The sequence below is a fragment of the Atta cephalotes genome (assembly GCF_000143395.1).
Source record: "Atta cephalotes unplaced genomic scaffold scaffold00014, whole genome shotgun sequence".
In the NCBI taxonomy this organism is placed as follows: Eukaryota; Metazoa; Arthropoda; class Insecta; order Hymenoptera; family Formicidae; genus Atta; species Atta cephalotes.
The window spans coordinates 5,457,680-5,473,807 of NW_012130078.1; positions in this window are offsets into that span (position 1 = coordinate 5,457,680).

Sequence of the window (16,128 nt, forward strand, 5' to 3'; positions counted from 1 at the left end):
AAGAAAGTATGATGGAAATACTTTAGAATTTTCGAAGAGGGAAGATGAAATCTAGGGACGCGTCAGTCAAACGTGAAAAGCTCGATGGCTGTCCTAGGAGCTTTGCGAAGGAGTTACCTTGTCCACTTTTTTTACACGTTTCATAAAGAAACTGTCGTCGCATTGTCGATTTATCTTTTTTTTCTCATCGATGGTTTAATCATAATAGTTCGATCGCCGGAATTTATTTGTCGCAATTACTTTGTAATAAGCGATCTTTCTTCTAAAAGCAGTTTTATTGAGAGAAAAATATTTCGTATTTATATAACTCAATATAATTGCACGATAAAGTAGTTATGGCTAGGAGCTTCATTTTTTAAATTATTATTGCTATGTGTTAGTATTAATTGTATGTAGATCTATATACTAAACAAAACATGTAGTTGGCACTAATAATTATAATTTTATAATTCGTAGTCATTTTTGGTGCCAATTAAATTTTTTTGTAAAGAATTATAAATACAATTATTTTTATTATCATTATAATGATTATAAAAATCGAGTTTCTAATTATAATTATTTTATTATTCAATTATAATAAATGCGAAATACTTTTTTCTCACAAAAAAAAAATCAGTGTAAAGATAACGAAAAATGAGTCGCTTCTTTTTCCAAAAGAGAAAAAAATATGTACGCATTTTGCGAAATTTCCGAAAATTGTAATCACGTTATCATTTATAATATTTATATAAATCAACCGTAACCCCATTCGGGGAAAATCCGTATTAAGTTTTTTAAATCAAATTTGTGTCGAAAATTCGACGGATTGAATTTGCAGCCTTTCGGCGCCGCGCGATTCAATTGCAAAATTGATTAACGGCGTAATTAATCGTATTTATGGTATCCGCATTTTGTTGCATCGAGAGAAAAATTTAGAAAAATTATCTTGTAACTATATTTCATGTTATTTATGATTATTATTACTATAATATTGGTATAATAACTATATGTATAGTTTTACCAACAAATATTAAATTATATATATATATATATATATATATATATATATATATATATATAACTAAAAAAAAATGATCTGGTTGGATTAAATAATTCTGATGGAAAATGGACGAATCAGAATTTTTGGTAAGTCTACTAGAATTTTACTTGAGAGATCTAGAATTCTGATTGATATAATTATTCTGATAAAAATATAAAAATTCTAGTAAATTTTACGAGAAATATTGTATCAATTAGAATTCCGGTTATTTCAACTAGAATTCTAAATAAATTTAACCATTATCATAGAAAATTCTGATTCGTTCATTTTCAATCAGAAATTTTTCAGTGTAATAACTACAACTATCTTATGATAACAATAACTATGATTACATTTTATTCGGTTTCTGATTAATATCTATTAATAGAACTATATATATGATTATTACAAATTATTATAAATTATTACTACTATAATAATAATAATAATAATAATAATAATAATAATAATAATAATAATAATATAATGTGATAAAAGTAAAATATTATTATTATAGTAGTAATAATCACAATTACAACGTGTAATTATAGTTACAAGTATCAAAAATTTTTCTCTCAATGAACAAGGCGGCCGCAAAAAAGCGAGGTCCAACCGCTGGAAAATCGATGATCCAGCCAGTGCAAACTCCGAGAAGGGATCCTCCGACAGCTAAACTAATTAGCGCTGACGTATTACAGGCGCTTACGTCGCGCGCCCGTGGCGAGACGCTACGGTAATAACGAATTACACAACGATGTTCGTCCTGCGCTTTCATCGCGCAGCGGAACTCGGTTACAAGCTCCCGGGTCCATATCCTTGTGCGCGCACGTACTCGCACCGCGATAATTAATTTCCCATTAAACGCGGAGCGTGGTTGCATGGTAACTTAACACGTGCACCGTTGTGCAATGCCGTCGTCCGGCAAAAGCCGGCTGATGTTGGGTTATTAACGAGCCCACGCCGTGGACCGTGTCTCGCCATGAGTCACGTACCCGCGACGCGATCTCTTATCAGTGTTCCGATAACAAGTAACGCGCTCCGGGGCCTCACGTCTCTCGTATCGCGAGTCACGTTTCGCATTATCTGTTACGAGTCGTGCGCGCATTTTGTCACAGCATTACTCGTGCCGGAGCTACCGGACGAGGCAACGAAACGATCAACTCCCACCTCGAGAAAAATTGCGAATGGATATAGCGCTCGTATACAGTCCAGCAATTCGAATCTCCGAACTTTCCTTGAGCGCGAATCGTTTATCTCCGTATGGCAGACGCAGCCGTTTCCCTAATCGGCAAAAAATTGCGGAACACGCCGCGCCAATAAATCTGATTTCTATATCGAAGGTACTGCCGCACGCGACTTTGTTCACGAGTCCGTGAGATTTATCGGGCGCGGCGTGCCTGTTTTTGTCGGCACGGTCTTGAATAAAAATATCGCTATAAGTACGATGCGATGACAGGCGGTGTTACGTCCCGCTGGGAAGTGTATAGATGAAGAAAAGATTTGTTTCGTTGCGAACAACGTTTTGGGAATTCGAAATCATATTCCTAAAATCATTGGCCGTGTTCGAGCCGAACGAAGCTGCTAACTTGCTCGCTGAGCTATTGAATGTGTACTATTAAATTCATACATTGAGAGAAAAACTGTTTGGTAATTAAAACTATGTATAATTATATATTACTATAATTATGATTATGATTATTATATAGTATTAGAAATAATAACTATATGTATAATTTTATCAATCAGTATATATAGTTGTGGCAATCGAAAATAACTATAACCGTATCAATATATTATAAAGTTGAGTAAAATTAGTTTAAGATGAACAATAAAAGTAAAAATAATACAGTGTTGGTAAATATAATAAATTAATAGAAAATTATTATTGGAGCGTCGAGTGGCTTGTTGCTCGGTGCGGACTCACGATCTGTAGATTCGAATTCGATTTTTCGCGTTTAAAGAGCCGAAAATGGCTCCTTCTAGTGATTAAGAAAAATTACTAACACCGTTTGGATTCGGTATTAAACACGAACGTTTTAGCTCTATTTGAGCCATCTTCAGTGTAAAATTAAAAAATATTATTTGATGCGGCTAGAGACTTCATATTGAACTAGAGTTCAATATTGAACTAACTAAAATAAGTTTCGTTACACAAACGAATTTATTGTTAGTACAATGTTGAAATCACAGTCACATCGAATGATATTTTTTAATTTTCGTTTCTGATACATTATTATAATGCCCTCAAGTGTGCAATCTAGAAATGCAGTCATTTAGCCATACAGCTTTTTGACAGTTACTCTCTTAAATTTGGAATTGAGAGACTCTTCTTATTGCACTCTTTGATTTAATACATTATATTGATATTAACCAGGAATCACACATAATTACAATACTTCACATGTAATTACTTCATTGAAGATGACTCGAATGGAGCTGAAACACTCGATCGATTTGTCATGGAAGAAATGAAATACACTATTGTCACGATTAAATGCATCAATTACTGCTCTCAATCGCTCGTAATTTTTAATTAATGTTTATCTTATTATCTCAGAACATATTATTATTATAAAAAAATAAAAATTCGCTCGTATTACGCAAAGCAAAATTATAAAAAGATTCAGTCAATGATCGAGCTTACAAAAAGGTATAAAAATAAAATTAAAATAAGCGATACATTTATTAAAAAAATAATATATGTTTCGTGATCATAAGTCCTTCTTTAACATGATATAAAAAATATAAGAAAAAACGCAGAGACTGTTCTAACATAATTTAAATGGTAATATAAAATCTGTTTATTGATCGAACTTATTATTACTAATACTATAGTAGTTATAATCATAATTATAGTACTATGTAATTATGATTGCAAATATCAAATAATTTAATTCTTAGAGTAATATCAAATTATACTCAATTTAAATTGTTTTTAATCATTTCCATAGATCGCCGCTGCTTTCACTCAATGTATCGTTAATTTAGCCAAAACACGCGGAGAAAATTGTTTGGATGAATTAACTGGAATTTTAGAGAGTAGAAAATGAACGATTCAGAATTCTGGTTAAGGATGTTTTCAAAATAATAACAATATATATTTTCAAAATAATAACAAAACTATGAAAAAATTGCAGATTTTTCTAAATCACGTTTAAAAATAATATAACAAAATTTGATTACTATCTGGATCATAAGTTATTTTAATAAATAGTAATATTTTTTTAATCTGTGTCCAAATAAAAATACATGGAAATATATATAAACATATGGAAATATAAAGTAAATGATAAAAATGTCAATTTTGTAATATAAATACGTTATGGATTCAAGATTATTTATGTAGCGTTATATTGTGATGAAACAATTGTTCCGTAAATAAATGAAATATTTATTTGTTCTATATCTTTGTTCTATAACTAATCAGTGAATCGCAATGGAACTTTGCATAAATTATTTTAAATATTTGAAATACGTACTGAAAGAAAAAATATGTGTAATGTAAATCTTTTTATCATTTCTTTCAATTTTAATTTTTAACAATAAATAAACTACAAAAATGGATTATTAAACAAAAATATAATCTTATTCATACAACTTTTATATGTATATAAATAGTTTATTTGAAGTATAAATATTAAACATAAATTTAATTTTCTTTGCAGGGACTGTACGTCTAATACATTCTTAAATCTATTAGAATTCTAATTGAGATAATCAACATTCAGAATTTCCTTAGTTAAATCTACTAGAATTCTATTTAATAGATTTAACCAGAAATTTAATAGACCAGAATTTTGGATTGTTCATTTTCCATCAAAATTCCAGTTAATTCAACCAATTATTTTCTTCGTGTAGAATTATACAAGTTAATTCGAAAGTATATATTAAATTTGACTGAAATTTAATTTATTGTTTTTATAAATGCATAGAACGTTAATATGTTGTTTACTTTGAAACTAAATAATTCAGTCATAGAAATAGATTTATTTACATTTTTGACACACATCGAAGTTAAATATAATAAAATGTTTAACTCACTGAGATTGGATTGCTATACTTTTGATATCTAACAATATGATTAATTAGATCTATACTTTAAATTAAATTCATAATGACAAATTATATCCTATTTGAGATATATTTTTAATAGGTTGCCATTACTCCTAGCATTAAATTGTTGATTTGAAAAACAATAGCATTAAACAATTTAACTCAAAAATATGTATTAAAGAGTCAAATTTAATTATTTTAAGTAAGTGTTATATACATGTTAATATAGATGTTTACTTTGGAATTAAACGATTCAATCACACAGAAATCGATTGTTTTACATTTTGATACACATAGAAATTAAACATAATAAAATGTCATTTAATTCAAGAGATTAGGTTGTTGGTTCTTCGATATCTAGTATAATTGATTGGATCTATAAGTAATGTCATCATGTTAAATCGCTTGGCAAGCAGGCTAATTTTTTTGTCGACTTGAACACGTCCATTAAGGCGGCTAATAAACGTCCGTAATAATATGTTAGCGCAATTATACTTTCGTCGCAAAAGTGATTATAACATGAATGAACGATACAATTTCCATCTTTTCATCGCGACTCGGAAATTAACGCCGGCGGGAAATTCGTTGCCTTCACGGGGGACAACCGCGAGATCACTGATCACATACGTATATACGTATATACGTCGAGATACGACGTACATATTATGTCTTCGTGCGAATTAATGCGGCAAGCTCCATGCATGTATATAAATTTCTGACACATAAAGTGTTTTATCGTCGTTACTCGACATAGTACCCGCGTAACCCGCGTTAATTACTTTTGCTTTACGACCGGTGCGAAACGGAAAAAAAGGGAAATCCGGGAAAAGTGGTAGCGGACGGTGCGAATTACTCTCTTCTGAAGAATCATCGTGATGTAGATTGTGTCCTTTTACGTTTACTTTTCGAGAGCTTTAACAACCGATCTTATCACGATGTAGTTTCATGACGAAGCTTTTACGAAGCGCTTACAGGGATTTATATTACGTTCTGGGATATTTTGTACAATTTTCATTTATTCGTCAAATATCACGACAAATCCTTTTTATATTGTTAAACATTTATATCGGAAATTGAGTACGTTTTTCAATTACTGACGTTATATAGAAGAAAGATTATCTTTATTGACTGAAGCGACTTGAAACGCGGTCGAAGTTGTCGGATAAATTAATTGAAGCCGGATAAAATAATCTCATCGCAGTACCCGTCTGTCCGATCATCTCTCGACGATCCTCGCGTTCGAGGATCTGCGAATCCAAAGAGCTTAGTCGATGACTTTGGAATCGCTTCGCCTTTGAGTATCATTGGCTGCGTTTCGGTTGTAAAAGGAACTTTGCAACTGTTGTAATATTCTTTAATTAAGTAGATCTTTAAATAAGTAGATAGTGGAAGCTGGTAACTATAAGGTGCTACAAAAAAATTCATTTTATCAATTAAAAGAACACAGGGAATTATAATCTGTTTAATCTTACAGTTATATTTTTTATTATAGTACACTGAAAAAAATGATGCTAATCAATAATATCATTTTAATTGAAAATAATCTTGTAGATTTACAATAACATATTAATGAAACAAGTAAAATTTTTATCAAAACAAGAGTATAACATATTTATTTCATTAATGGTATTATTGAATCGACAGTGTATATTTTATTATAGTTAATCTTTATATCAGTTGTATCCTTGTGAGATAGAGGAATGTAAAAGTAATGAATTTTGAGACTTACGGGTGTCTAGATACTTTTTATTTTTCTTTATTAAAATAAGATTTTTAAGAGAACCACGTTTGATGTGCTGCCAATCTACTTAAAAGTTAATATTATTAATGATTAATATGATTGATAAAAGCTTGATATAATTAATTCATGCATTTAGATCCAATAAGGAACTAAGGATACAAATCAATCATATTAAAGAATTTAACAATTGCAAAGTCACTTTTTCTGCTGAATGCAGTTACTGATCCGAATGTCCGCGGATGTGAGGATCCGTGACTGCGTGAACTCGTCGAGCTCCAACTCGAAGTCTCCCAGACCGATTCTTGGGAAATTCTCACGTCGATCATCAAACCCCTGGAACACCTCCCACCGTAATGGTTCCCTCGAACATGTTTCTTTCGGCAGATCGCCTGCGCCGCATGGGAAGAGCTTCTCGTAACTACACCATCGGCTGGGCCATGCACTGATGATGATCGCCACGACGATGGCAATGACGACGACGAAGATGACGACGACAATGATACGCTGATAAGCACGTGTGATTTTCTCGCCGCGACAAACGCATCGCGCCATAAAACGACCTCCACACGCGTACTCACATACGCACATGCATTCACGTAATATACGTCATTACACAGCGCAATATCGAATCTCTCGGATTCAATCTCGGAAGCGTACCATTTTTGTACTCATGGAATTCTAGATCCTCTAGCTTGATTTGTTTCTGAAATCGTATTAACGGACAATTGAAATTATTATACGCGGAGGAAAAGTCGGAAGCTTCGTATGACAAATTATATGTGGGTGTCTCTCGTCTTTGTTGTTTTAAATAAATATAGATATATGTATACATACATTTATATAAATATATATTCCTGCATCACAAAGCTATACCGGGCGATTAAAGATACTCCAATTACGCGTCATGATGTAATAAATTTAGATCGTCGAATAAACGCGTATATTAATAATGTTAGTTAATATATACATATATATATGTATATGTTATACATGTTGCAACATATATATAATTGTTAAGTTATCGGAGATAAGTTTCGCGGAGGGAATGATAAGGGAAGTGAAAGGAGCCGAAAGGATAATCTTTTTAATATAATATATGCGCCGTTTGCTTTAAACGGTTACTTAACCGGATTATTTAAATATTTATACGAGGAGGGAAGGAGTTATTTCATTAATTAATTTGACCAAATTTTCGACTGAGTGTAATTGAACGATCGGATATAAACTGTTCTGTGTTTTCTATTTTCTTTCTTCTTTTGTCAAAATTATCTCTTTTTACCGCTGTATTTTAGATAGAACGATTCGTGTCATTTTTTATATATCAGAATAAGTAACTATTTTGTATTCAGAATAGCTGTGTCTAAATGATTTTAATGCATCGCTGTGACTGAGGTAAGTATAGGAAAATTTGTAAACGTAAAGATTAATTATCGATCCGATTTTATTTTTAATTTAATGTTTCTATATTCTTTAATCTTCTTTACAGTGCTTTTTAAAAGTTATTTATCATTTCTATAAATAGTAAATGTTGGAATGTCTGTTGGAAAATCGATTAATTAATTGCGAATACATAAATTTTTCATTAGATGCAAATAAAGAACGATACCATCAACCCGATCGTTCCGCTCGGCGTGCAATGTCACCGTAATATTCACTAAGGTACTAACTCGTCGTTCAAATTAATAATAATTTAGTATATACAATCAATCTGTACATATTGTCTTCAATATCGTTTTTAATCAATCGATGTGACCTACGTGTTATAACGAGAGAGACTGGATTTATCATAAAAATGCGCGAGAGAGAAAATGGCGTAATTGTCTCTGTATGCATGCGGGTGTGAGAGAGAGAGAGAGAGAAAGGAGCGCGAATATGTGAGTAAAGATAATTATGTGGAGAAGTCTTACTGATGTAAATCACGCTGATTGTCATAGGTACGTTGTATGTATTCGGGATAATTGAATTCATGGAGAATATGTAGATCAAAAGTACTGCTGCGCCGTAGAACAGAATTGTAGAACTGTAGAAAGAGATTTTATACTCTCACACTGTATGAGGATATGCAATCAGTCTGAATTGTCGCAATTAACTCGACAGATTATAATTTAAGTAACTCGCACTTTTGTCTTCGCACTTTTGGAATGCGACTTTTTACTTTAGTTTTCTTTTTACATCAGTTTTAAGAATTTTCGACTTCCACCGATCAACTTGGACTTTTCCGTATCTTCTACGCTTTTCCATAAATGACTTCTTCTTGGTAAGCGTAGGTGAGTCGTGGTGGCAATAAACGGAAAGAAATGAAAAAGATATCGATAATGAAAGAATATTGTAATTCAATTCGCACGTGACCTTCCGGCGATCTTTATTGTAAACGTATTAATCGTACATGTACTCTGTTACACGCGTCACATTACGTACACGTACAACACAGGAAATCCAAATGCATGCGCACGAACAAAGCCTTGCTACTAGCCTTATCTTGTAACACGAGGTTTAAAATAAACTACTGAAAAACGTATCTTACGCCTGTGTCTTGCTTTCATCTAAATTGACCTAAATCCGCGAAATCTGCACGGAAGGAATGGTTTTGCTGAAGTGTCTAAAAATTTAGCTAGAGGCAAATCTGAAAATAATGTTGCTGGATTATAACAATAATTATGTAAAATGTTGAAGTTTTAATAACAATGTTGCAAAAAGTTTCCACATTCTAGCAACTAGCATAATTCTACATAATTATTTTGATGGTCTAAACAAAATTATTTTCAAATGTATTCAGACAAATTTTTAGATATTTCAGCAAAATTGTTTTTTCATGCGCAAAAGAGAAATCCGTGTAAAAAAAGATGCCTAAAAATATTATTATATTTGTGAAAAATATATTTATATTTAAATAAATATTTATTTAAAGGGGGCGAAATAAAATTTTATTCCTAGCAAATAAGCCATCTATTTTATTTTTTCAACTAATTTTCAACTAATGAGATATATATTACAGAAATGTATATTTCATTATCACAATCAAATTTCATAAGTAACATTTGCTTTGCAATACTTCGATATTTTTTCTCAGCGTGTAAAATATGAAATCATATACTGAAAAAAAATTCTAAATTTTAATAAAACAATTTGATTGAATAGTATCAACTAAATATATTTACTAAATATGAAAATTTATTTGGATATTATTTATAAGAATTTCATTAATTTTAACAATCTTTTTTTATTGAATAAATATTTATTTATGTAAGTAAATGTTTAGTTGCACTGAGAAAAATAATTTAATTGGATTAAATAGTAATTCTTATGGAAAACGAATCAGAATTTTTTGGTTAAATTCTAGTATTTCAGAGATAATTAGAATTTTGATTGATAATTATTCTGGTAAAAATAAGAATTCTAGTAAATTTTACCAAAAATATTGTATCAACCAGAATCTGATTATCTCAACTAAAATTCTAATAAATTTTATCAGAAAATTCTGATTCGTCCATTTTCAATCAGAAATTTTTTCAGTATGTTTTATTTGAATAAATATTTGGTATTATTTGAATAAATATTTATATTAAAATTTAATACATATTTTTTCTCAGTGTAATTTCCGGTCTCTTTTTATACGACAATATCGTTGCATCAATATCGTTCTGCATCCAGCTTCAATTGAGAGACGGTCTTTGCATCGCAGAAGACGATATATAAAATCGTGTGACCGAACACAAGACTTACCTCTCACACATTCCGCCGTACATATCTTCGATCCTGCTGAGGTCATCGTGGACTGTTCAATAAACGCCTTCCGATCTGTGTCTTGTAGGTATTCTTTATTCTTTGTAAAATCATACAGCGAAAGCGATCGGATCTACACAGTGTAGTGAAGCGAGAGATACAAGTGAAGTGAATGTTCGCCGAACGAACGACGGCAGAGTCGGATTTTTGAAGCTATTCATCCCCTGTCTCGATCAATCTCTATTTCGAGGAGGAATAATATTATTCTAAAGCGAAAAAAGAAAATTTAGAACTTTTTATTGCGATTGATGAATCGAAACAGATATTTAAGGCCTTAAAGATATTACATCGTTTAATCTTTCATTCGAATATCTAAACACTTGTACGAATCCATAGTCTTCTTCGATCTCTAAATTAAATCGATTTGAATCAATGGATTTCTTTGGATCTTTCAATCTTGGGATTTTTTTTTTATTTTTCGGTTTCTTATCTACAGAAAGGGTTGACACGCCGCCGATTCGCCCGCAAACTCGAAGGTACATACGCTCTCCTCGACTTTTTCCTTTGCAAATTTGATTGGCCCGAACAGAGCAAGGTTCCTTCCATAAAAATCGTTCGCTAAAACCGCCAGTCTCTTCGCATTGACAAGCGCGCACGTGACTTAGAAACTTAATAACTAATCCTGACAAAATACAGGTAATGCAAATGTACGTATATACCTAAGATCCTAATAAAAACTAGAAATCCTTTCATGATTAATTATCCAAAATATATGTTACCTAAAGTTGCCGTCAGGCTGGTGACGGCAATGACGATGATGGGCAATCAAATGTCCAGCGATGACAATTCATGATTCGTGTAGTGAAACAAATGCCTTTTATACAAATAGCTCTGTGGTACATAAAATTTGATTTCCCCTACTAGTATAAGGTTTATATAATATACATATATTTATATCATATACTTTTGTAATAGCTAATAAATAATAATCCTTAATAGTTCGTCAGTTAATTTCTGTGAAACCCGCCTATCCGGCGCTTAAAATACGAAATCGCTTACATTTTATATTTATATTTATATTTATATTTATATTCATATTTATATTTATATATACGCTCTTCGTTCATTCGGAATTTTAAAAACCACGATCTCTCGCCTGCGACCTCCCATCTTCTTTTATGTCACTTTACATACTATATACTCTTACATATTAATGATTTACCGTAATGGTGTGTGGCGTGCTTAAGTTACTGGTTGCACTTACCGGTATCACCTGCCGCCAACCGGGGTGAGAGAGGAGGGGATATCGCGCTCCCCCCCCGGTGGCCGTAACTTTAAAAAGCTTAAAAACCCCGTACTTAAGCTAACGCGAACGTTAACGTCGCGGCGCGTGGCGCCGCGTTTCATCGAGCCTGCTCTTAAAAAAAAAAAAAAACGACGCTGCCGTTCCTCGGCTACGCGCGTAAATGCAATCAGTAGCGTATCCTTAAAACCATCGGTGCCTCGAATCCTCAGGCCAGCAGTCGCGAATCTCAGGGGAGCCCCGTTTCCGGGCATCAGAAGCTTCCGGAAGCGTCGGCATCCTGCAGAAATCGCTTCCGAAAGCCTTGAAGATCCCAGGAACTCCGGATCGTCGAGTCTTTAAATAATCGGATACGAGTGCGAAACATGTTTATAATATGCGGCTCGAAATGATCGTGCGACGACGAGGACAGAGGGAACGTCTGCCTTCGTGAGAGACTTCTAAATGCGCGCGTGCATTTTATGTGTACGAATGTGTGTGTGTTGTGTGTGTGTACACATGCACTAAAAAAAGAAGTATTTAATTTTAAGATATTAAAATGTTTTATTTTTGTCTCCGTTTTTTAAACTCCAAGCAGAATAAGTCACGATAACGTCAAAATGACATTAAAATAAATCGAAATGATTAAAAAATGACTTAATGATCATTTTGAAGTCATTTAACATCATCTTGATAGCATGACTTGTTGTTTTGCTTGGGTACTTAAAGATATTTAAAAAAAATTTTTTTCAATACGAACATATTTAACCCTTTGTGGTCATACTGGAGTCAATGACCCCTTTAATCAATAATTCTTTTTATTTCATAGAACTGTGAATACGGCAATCATTTGGGGTCATTTTGACCTCAGAAGAAGTATAATTACGAAGAGTTAAATGTTTAAAAACTTCTTTTTTTTAGTATGTGCTATATGTGGTACAGGAAAATGCGTGAACGCGAAACGTCGATGCTGGATGTTCGCAATCGTTCTCGCCAGTATTCTCGTGGAACAGAACAGCGGAGGAGTAATAACAGGGATGATAAAAAAAGACGATAGCAGGGACTGTGATCGATGCCACGATTAACATTCGTTGGCAACGGCGTGTCAAGGGTTTTATCAACGATTAACGTCTTCAACGAAACGTTTCTAGGAATGTGTGAGTATCTTAAGGATTTTGATCTATAAACGCTGCCGAAATCTGAATATCCGCAGACCCATAAATGCCAAAATCATTTTATCTTTTATATTCTAAATATAAAAGCGCACTTTTGAAACCTAATCGCAGATCGATTACTGTCATGAGGATCCTCAGGCATTCGGATATCCGGCAAACGCTTCACGCAATTGTCTATTCACTTCTACGAGGATCACGGCTCTGGTCCTATTTGTAATCCTACAGTTAACAACTATTCGTAAGGATAGCTAAACTTAGCTGTATGTATTTGTTCGCTGTAGCTTTGCTTGCGAATTGGAAATTATAAATGCATTTCCTCATAATCTTTTCTTTCATTTTTTTTTTGGTGGGACCAATCGACCATCGTTCGCAAAATCCAGATGGGGAAAGTAATTTGAATTTCAACAATATTAACTCAGGAGCAGTCATCTCATTTTTTTATGTAAATGATTATCTGAGGTGTTTTTATACTTCAATTAAAAATCATCATTATTAATTAACTATATATATATATATGTTTTTCGATTTATTGGCATTTTAGAGCATTATAGATTTACTTACAATTTTTGGAAAAAGTAAATAGAAACCAGAGAAATATTAAACGCAATAAGCACATTAAGTAGCTTATTATGAATATTTTCAATAGTATTTATAAAAAAATAAAGATTTTTTTAATTAATATAACTTTTTTTATGTAAGTTTTCGATGAATTGCGTATTTAAAGGTTTGTAATAATTATTACAAAAGAGAGAAAATATGTTCAAAAAGAAAGAAAACAATATCCATTTTACAATTCATATTTTCTCGTTGCTGAAGTTATAAAAATACCTCGGGTGACTATTCCCGGATTAATGCAAGATTTTGTACGGCGAAGTGTGAACGTTATAACGTCATAACTTCGCCATATGTTACAAAATCTTGGAATATATTCGTGAATGTGATAACGTTTATCTGTAAAACGCGATTCGTGGACGGTGGTCGATTTTTCAACAATTTATGACTCTTTTATAATGTTAGTAACAACACCGACGGCGTGTGTGCATCTTTTTCCCGTACGACGTTCTTTTCGCTCTACGAGCATGAAGATTTTTTTTTTTTAAGTCTCGCGTGGCAGTCCGTTTGATCTTGTCTCCCGCGTACCGACTCGAATCATCCCCCATCGATTTATGGCAGCCCCGAACCCAGCTCACTTAGTGTCGACTGCGAGGCTGCCGAACAAGCTGAACATTAAGACACATCTACACGGAGAAATAGAGTTTCGCTATTTTTTTTCCTTTTTCTTAGTTCATCTAACGAGCAAACAGTATTAATTAGAGTTTATGTATATTTTATATAGGTAATAATTGTAATAATAATAATTCGTAATATCAATTCATCCCAACAACAAGTTTAAGTTATCATCTGATAGTATTTTGTTTCTTTTCTCTTTCAATCTTTTATTCTCTTCTTTTTATCTATCTTTCTGTCTTTTTTCCTCGACTCGTTCTTCTTCGATCGATACTTTCTTCCTCATTAATATATATCTCTGTTTATTATATATATATCTTTATTTGTTTTATATATATGTATAGACTGATATCAACACGTATAACACGACGACGACGTTTTTTTTTTTCTTGTTAAATCAAGTTCTCGCAGAGAAAGTTGTGGCTGCTCCGATTACGCGCCCGCTAATTACAATCTTTTTATTTCTTTTTATACGTGACTAATGCAAACAAATTATCGGACCGTGTTGCGAAACTTAACGACGATCCGATCAGTCAATTGTCTTTCATTTAGGTTTCGGCGTTTTATCAGTTGAACCATTCTTGCGCTTCTCTTACTGCATTTATTTCAGGTTCATCCCCAAGGAGGACACGAAATTTCGAGGCTTTATCACCCCCTTCGAGCTCCAAACGTGTCGAGTATTCGTTTTTCTTTTATTTTTTTATATCATTTTAATTCGTTTGCACTACAAGCAAGCGTAGCGCTTGCAGCAGGACTTTATTCGTGAAAGAATGTGAAATCGATTTTACCTTAGCGAAGACGAAAGCTAAATGGAAAGCTCCGTTTGTCCTTTAATATTCATTGTCCTTTAATATTCATTTTCTCGATAGATAAGCTTGCGAGAGAATACTCTCACTAAGGGAACATCCGATTAATTGACGAATAAAGTTCTGCTTCTTCTCGGCGTCTCTTTGGATCTCGGATCGTTTCCAAGATATGCGGATATTTAAAAATTCAATAATCTATAGTCAAAATCCTCTCGCGATGCGTTTAAAACGGTACGTATCTGAGAAATATATTTGCATGTATCAAAGATTTTCAATATGTATCACGACCATCGAAAGAGTGCTCAGAGAAGTGCTAACTTACCCTTTTTTCGATTTTTGGCCAACGAAAGAATTAATTCCCACCTTTCGGATCTCATTTGATTATCGATTCTAATAATAAATTCGGTTGGACACACTGGTGTGCGTTGGTGTACATTAAAGCCGTTATACACTGATTTAATTCGAGTATAAAAGTGAAATGCAAAAATTTCGAATTATAAAATACATATTTTGTATCTAACAACACAATAAAGTGTATTGATGATTTCGCGGTTTAATTCATTTCTATATTTATATTAACCTTAGAATACACACCTTCCAAAAAATTCAAACACATCTGTCAAAATTACAATAGATCTTCCAAATCCATTGTAACTTTAAGGATCCATCCATCCAAGGAAATCCATTGTAACTTTTTAGGATGTAACTTTGATTTAGATTTTTGATTAATATGTTCCTTTCTTTTTTATTTTAAAGCTCTCTGATTTAGGAATACACCTGCATAGGTTGTAATGCTCAAAAAGTTTTATATTACATTATAAAACAGAATTCTCCTTTTTCTTTTCTTCGAAGCAAGTAAAATTTCGTTTGGGTCTGGAAAACCTATGCATGTTCCAGAGTTAAACACATATCTTTACGTTAATCCGTATGTAACAGTTTTAATGTGCATCAGTGCGCACTGAATGCGTCTAATCGATTTCATTATAAACTTATAATTTCCTTCCAGTTTCCTTTTAGCCGCGTCTTTCGGACTTCCCTTCTACGAGTAAGATGGGCCGTCGCTATTGCTCGCACGCATACAGCTAAGATCTTAATGGTAAGTT